Raw genomic sequence first — 7,197 nt, forward strand, 5'->3', positions numbered from 1 at the left:
TGTGGAGGTAGAGACTGTCAAATATTTTGCATAGAGTTACTGTAGGTCCTCTCCGTGGAAGAGGGGAGATAAAACATCAGTGAGTGACAGGTAATTGCATGAACTGAAGATTGTTACAAGGTGCAAAATTATTTATAGCCAATATGTCTGTCCCCATTCCTTCTCCTTAGTCCTCTGAAGTATTTCTTTATGCCATCTCTTAATTTTTCTGCTGTCGAAGCTTGTTCTTTACAAAGGATGCACTCTTTGCTACTCCCTCCACTCCCCATTTTGTTGTTCTCTGAGATACAGTACCGAATTCTCCAGAGAAAACATCAAAGTGGGATTGTCTGTCAAAAAACACTGGCCCAGGAGTCAGGAGACTGGTGTTCTTCTAGCTTTACCACCTTACCAGCGGGGTGACCTTGGGCAAGTGTCTGCCTTTCCTGAGAGCCATCTGTTCCTTCCATAAAACACAGGCAGTGGACTAGAATGATCTATAATGTATTTTCCTTCCTTCTCTGCTTTTTTTTTTTAAAGATTTATTTATTTATACAAGCACTGGGGTACCGGCCAGAGGTGCGGGAGGGTGAGAGAATTCACCAGAGACAGAACAGGGAACAGAACAGGCAGAAGGACTGAAAAACACTGCTGAGGGGAGCAGCGGGCGAGACAGGAGAGGTCTGCCGTGCCATGTGGGTATCTCCCTGGCTGGCCGGGAATCGAACCGGTGAGGCAGAGGCTGTGGACAGCTTCACTGTGCTGCGCTCCACCGTCTGTGCCACCGGGGAGGCCCTTCCTTCCTTCTCTGTATATTTAATCTTGTATTATCCTGGACTTACTATTTTTCTTTTGAGCTTGTTTTTCATACCAAAGAATATATGTTTTTTCATTTTAATTATATTTAAACAAAGCATGAGTTATTCAGTATACACCTACTTTGAACTGGAGTATATTTAACACATCTTATTTGGATACATGGAAGAAGACAAGACAGAAAAGAGAAGGAAGGCAGTGGAGAAAACAGGAAAGATGGGGAAATGAGAGACGGAAAGGAAAAAGGAAGCCAGAATTGAGTTCAGGAGACAAAATGCCTATCATAATATCATATTTAAATAAATTGAATAACAGAAAGTGCCAAGTTTGTTTTACTGAAGGGTAAATAAAAATCCCTGGAGTGTAGGTGCAGTAGGACTTTTGGAGGTCATTCTAGTCCAATCCCCTTATTTTACTGATAAGAGAACAGAGTGTTCCATAAATTTCTAGGACAGTAGAACATAAATTGTCTAGGAGAGCGATGACAAGTAAAATTAGGTGTGTGTTTGTTTTTAGATTGATATTGGAAACTCTCCATAGCCTGGCATTTCCCCACCTTGTTTGAATTGTCCTTCACCTGCTCAGGTCTGGGCCCCCTTTCTGATGCCACACTCAGTGTCTGCGCAGCTGGGGTGAGAACTGCAGCCGCAGACTTTCAGTAAAGGGGTGTTTGTCCAGGGTTTCAGAATGGCTTTTGGGACAAGGGCTAATGGGCCTCTGGCCACAGGGATCAATGGCCAGAACATTGATTTTCCCATCTTTTGGGCCCTTTCAGAGTTGTCGGCAAGGAAAAACGAGGAATTATTTGTTGCTTTAAGCCCTCGGATTATTAAAAAAAATCCTTCATCTGAAATTTTTGGTTAAAGAAGCTAACTACTTCCAGTAATTTAGAGACTTAACTAGCTGGGTCAGTGATGAAAACGAATGGGTAATTTGCATAAGGGGCTAATTTATTATGTCCCCTGGGCATCTCTTTCCTCTCTCTTTTCATTCTAATTAATGTTCTAAGAGGCTCTATCGCCATATCAGAAATGAGGGGTGAAAGCAGCTATTGTTAACCATTATTCTTATGATTTTTATCTTCTGTGATCTTTTAATCATTTTCCTTTCATATCCAGGGACTTACACAGTCAGAGCTGGGGAGTGTGTGGAGAGGAATTTTAGGGGTGTGCTTTTTTCTGCTTTCTTTCTTCAAATAGTGGGTTGTAAAGATAAAAATGACTCAGGATAGCTCTCCCATTACAGAGGGGTTTGCAGAACATAGAGTAGAATGGGGCTAAGGGCCAGGTTGCTTCTGAATTCTAGTCCTGCAAATCCATCTATTGAAACATGTAGGTTCCCAGAGATACAGAAAGATTTGTGTCTCCCTCCCCTGCTCGTACGTGTGTATTTAAAATGTGTGTATGTAAGTATGGATGTCTACATTATGAAGCTTTTTGCCTCCGAAGAATCTTCCTTGACGTGTTTCAGTTGATTCTGGCTGTGACAAAGGCAGCTGTGTGTGAGAGAGTGTGACACAGCTGAGGAAAGGCAAGAGAACAAGCAATTTCTTCGAAAATCAATTGCAATTTACTCCTACTAAATTGGCCCAAGGTCCGCCCCGTCTAAGCATTAGCATATGACAGACTTTTAATCATTTGGTCAAATGGCCTATTTTTGGTCAAACCACAGTTCCCTCTGGGACTCTGCCAGTCCATCCCAGAGCTCTGTAATCTCCAAACCTGTACTCTGTTTAAAGGGGAGGAATTGTGGGGAGAGAAGTACCTGTGGGAAGCCCCTGCTGAGCGCCCTGCATAGCCGGTGCATGGTATTTTTTCCTGCTTGACTCCACTAGCTAAAAGCTGGGTATTATCTCCAAAATTCTGAGGACCCCTACACTCAGAGAGGCTGAGTAACTTTCTCAGGACCCGACAACCAGTAAAAGGAAAAGTTCCGGTTTGGATTCTGTTCCTGCTGTGCTGTTTCTGTGACCTGATGAATTCTAAGCACAGGCCTGGATCCTCTATTAAGGAGGAGAGACCTACTCCTTTCTTCTTTCCCTCCTTAATTCCCAGTTTTGTCCCATCTTTCGCCTCAAGACACTGTTTAACAAAGCGCTTTTAAAGTTGAACTATAAGCCAGTATCTGTTACTTTACTATTTAGCTCTGCATTCTGGTGGGTTCTTAATTGACAACTGAAATCCAGAACATGCATGCTATTAAAACCATTCCTGCGGAACTGCAGAAATATTAACCAAAGAAGCAATTTCTGGATTATATCTTTTTCATTTCAGTGTGAGATGGAAGGCTTCTAAAGTAGAGCAGAATGCCGAGGGCCATTCTTTGGTCTTGTTGTCATATAAATAGCATTATACAGTGGTGAAGAGAGGCACACACAGTGTAGTCCCACTTTAAGGTGACCTGATACGCTATTCATTTGTTTACCACCGCGCTGGTCCCGCTTTCCTTTGAGCCCTCTAAATGGACTGAGGAGCACCATGTCAACTGTTATTTCTGTTGCCCTTTGCACAGTATCATTTTGTGTACAGTTAATAATGTATGAAAATCAGTATTGATTGCCTTCTTTGTAGGAATAGGCCAGCAGGTTTCTTAAAGTCCATGTTTATGAAATGTTTCATTGATCCCAGTTACTATCAGTTTCAAATAACCTCTTGATGAAGAAGATATGAGATCAGTGGGTTCTGGAGAGTCCTTGTGGAGGCCATTCTGTTCTCTCTCATGTGCGAAGGGATGGCAAGTGGCATTTGAAAGGGAAAAGGAGTGACCCAGCAGAAACTCGAAACAGACTCCCAACTGGAAATGATTATCCCGTCCCCCATGAGACTTCTAGAGAAATAAAAATAATAATCACAACAGTGTGAGAGGCTGAGTAGCTGTTTTCCATGCAGTAACTCACATGAACTTTGCTCAGTGGTAGGTGCTCTGAACCTCACAGGATGGATAAGGAAACTGAGGCCCAAGTAACAATCTCAGGTGCACACAACTAAGAATGGGTGGAACACAATTTCATCCGGGATATCTGGCTCCTGAAGCCATGCTATAGCCTCCATTTGCACGTACACCACAGAAGAGAGAGCCCCTGAAAGTGAAGTACAGAAACAGTGTGAAGGATTGTTAAATGCTTTGTACTGAGTGGTGTGTGTGTGTATGAGTATGATACGTACACATATAACATGCACCATAGTTTATATATAATACATATAACACACATAGTAAGTCCTCACTTAACATTGCCTACAGTTCTTGGAAACCAAGACTTCAAGCAAAACAATGCATAACAAAACCAATTTTACCATAGTTTAATTGGTATGAATAAGAGTTAAGTTCAGAGAGCATATCTGTGGTCACGAATGTAACACCAAACTTCTAAATAGACACCAGTGGGCCCCAAAAAACTTCAACAGCAATTTTTACAGATATTCAACAGTAATTTCTATTCATTCATTCATTCATTTAAATCTCCTCATTCCAATTCAGGGCTAGGGAGGTTGGAACCTCTCCTAGCAGCTGGCCAGGATGCTAGGCAGGACCCCACCCTGGACTGCTAGGCAGGACCCCACCCAGGACCCCCACCCTGGACACTTTTCTGCCCCAGCACACAGGGCACATCACACACCCACACTGTCTTAGACTGGGACCTTGAGACACATCATTGAACCTCATGTGCACATTTTTGGGATGTGGGAGGAAACTGGAGTTGAGAAGTTATGAGGAGAATAGGCAACTTCACCCAGACAGTGGCCCCAGCCAGGAAATGATTGTTTTCTCCTCGATGTTATAATGAAATGCTGTTGAATGAAGACACATTATTCGATGACCTGCTGCATATTCACTTATCTTAGAATGAAGAGAAAAATTGTTCAGGTTCTGTGATATCTGTCACTGTTCAGTATTTCAATGTGATGGGGTGACATTCCTGCTAGATTCATTCATGAGGTATTGAGAACTTACTATGAGCTTAGTGAGAGACCTCGGTAATTCAGAGATAAATAGGACTGCCATTGTCTTCTAAAAATTCTCTTTTTTCTGTTTGAGGGATAAGTTTAAACAAAACAAATTATGATGTAAAGTGGTAAGTGAATGGGTAGAACTCTGTAAAAGGTTCAGATATAGTCCCAAAGAGGGAATAATTTGGTGTTATTGGAGATAGAGTTGCTGGGTCAGAGAGGATTGCTGTAGGTGATTTTGATCTGGGTTTTGAGGAATGGTTAGGAGTTTGGAAAGTAGGATGGTTGGGAGGTCATACTATGTAGAAGCAACAGTATGAAGAAGGCATTGGGTGTCCAGAGTGCTAGTAATAAGCTTTTGCTGTGCTGGAGCAGTAGGCATGGGTAGTGATGGGAGGGGAGCTGGAAAGAGGTATGTTTGCCACACTCAGTGGCTTGCCTTTTGTCTTAGCAGAACCAGGGAAGGTTGATGGCTAATTTTACCCCTATATTACTGGAATTTTTAGGTTGAATCATATGAAATTGCCATTTTTGTACATCAACATGGTAGCATAGCAGACATTTCTTTTTTTATTTAAATATTTATTTTATTTGTTTATGCATACAAGAGCTGGGGTATAGGCCACAGGTGCAGGGAGGCAGTGGTGAGAGGATTCACCAGAGACAGAGTGGGGAGCAGAACAGGTGGGTTGACTGAAATACACTGCTGAGGGGAGTAGTGGGTGAGACAGGAGAGGTCTGCTGCGCCATGTGGGTAGCTCCCTGGCTGGAGATCGAACTTGTGCTACAGTTGTTGCAGACAGCTTGATAGTGCTGAGACTTAACCCCTTGCACCACCAGAGAGGCCCAGAATAGCAGAAATTTCACACAGCTCAACTCAATACAGTTGTGTGTTGTAAAAGCAGACCTAAAGCCCTGGATTCTTCTAGACTGGAGAATGACATCGGGCCTGATGTGAGTGAATAACACCTCATCACAGCAGGTGCCTTCTGGGGAAGTCAAATGTGAGGCCAAGTGCACATGCTGTTAGCCTAAACCCTGTGGACACAGAACAGGTGAAAGTCAAGTTCAAGCTTCTTTTTCCCAGACTTACCATTTCCTGGGAGGGATGACCTTGTCCAGCCTCTGTGTGGACCTTTGAAATCCTGAAGGGCAGTGCCTGTTTGCAGAACTCAATGGATAGACTCGTTTCCGCATTTATTTTTTATATACTGTTTCATTTGCTTTTCTCTTCAGTCCTCTGTCTCCATTGGCTGTTTTCTGCACCAAATTCTCCACTTGCTTCAGGACATTTCACAAGAGCTTCTGAATAAAAACTCAAAGAATCTAAATGCAGGGAGTTGTCTTAATTGAAAGAGATGCTTGCTCACCCCAGGGCCTGCCCGGTGAGAGAAGGATGGGGAGGGAGGGGGGCTGGGACTGCAGCCAGTAATTACCACAGTTCATGGAGCTGATTCCTAAGAAGTTCCAGAACCCTCTCTGTGTGTCCTTTCTTGAGCCCCGGGTGTGCTGATGACATTGTTTTAACGACATGGGTAGGGTAGGAGTGGGAAGAGGTGCATCTGCCCTTTTTGGCGGCAGCTGATCTTGGGTAGCACTTCATTGAGAACCACCAGGCCGACCAGCTGCATTCATTCCAGAGATTGGGGTGAGGCAGGGGAGGGGCAGGGGATGCGGTACTGATGGTCCCAGAAAATTATGAGATGCAGAATAGTTGTGGTAACGATCAAATGTCTTGGAGCTAAGCACACCCAGATTCCAGCACTTACTGGCTGTGGGACCGTGGGTATGTGGTCAGTGTTCCGCGTCCGTCTGCTGTCAATGGGAATGATAATGGAATCCCATTCATTGGGTTACTGGAGGTACCATTTAGAAAGAGCACTTGAAAGTGCTTAGTGAATGGTGGGTGAGTGACAGCTAGTCCCTTTTTTTCTTGCACTCCAACTCCCTTCAGCTCCCTCCCTTCTTTTGCCCCTTATTAGCATGAAACCAGACTAACAACTTATTTTAGGGGATGTAGCTCTCTTTTGCTCTTAAAAGAGACCCCAATGATCATACCTGACTTGACAGTCACCAGTTCAGTTCAATTCCAGGACACCGACTATCCACTCTAACATACCAGTAACTCGCATTCTTTGAGGACTTCCTGCCTGCCTGGCGCCGTGTTAGTTCCTGGGAGATGGTGGAGAACCAGAAAGTGCAGGATGCAGCAGAGAGCCATGGAGCGAAGGGCAGAAGTGGGTAGCTAGGCTCCAGGAAAGGAAGCCCCGAAAGGAGGAGGCAGAGGCTGGGGTGGGAGAGTCGTGTGTGTGCAGGGATGTGGCTTCCAGGTCAGCCAGGTGCGTTGGTGGGGCAAGAAAAGCTGTCCACCTGGTCTGGTACGTTCGTATTGGGCTTGCCAGCTCTGTGTTAATCGGAATTGAGTGTGGTGAAACCGTAGTGTTTTTTCCCCTCT

At 44.1% G+C, this 7,197-nt stretch overlaps 1 protein-coding gene across 5 annotated transcripts in view; it reads left to right on the plus strand.

Annotated features, from left to right (window-relative positions):
- Window positions 1–7,197, plus strand: part of GFRA1 (GDNF family receptor alpha 1) — a 202,963-nt gene that overhangs the window by 11,857 nt on the left and 183,909 nt on the right. The gene's annotated exons all lie outside the window — the stretch shown is intronic.

Source organism: Talpa occidentalis, unplaced genomic scaffold (assembly GCF_014898055.3).
Source record: "Talpa occidentalis isolate TD23 unplaced genomic scaffold, MPIMG_talOcc4v2.1 talOcc4.8, whole genome shotgun sequence".
Classification (NCBI taxonomy): Eukaryota; Metazoa; Chordata; class Mammalia; order Eulipotyphla; family Talpidae; genus Talpa; species Talpa occidentalis.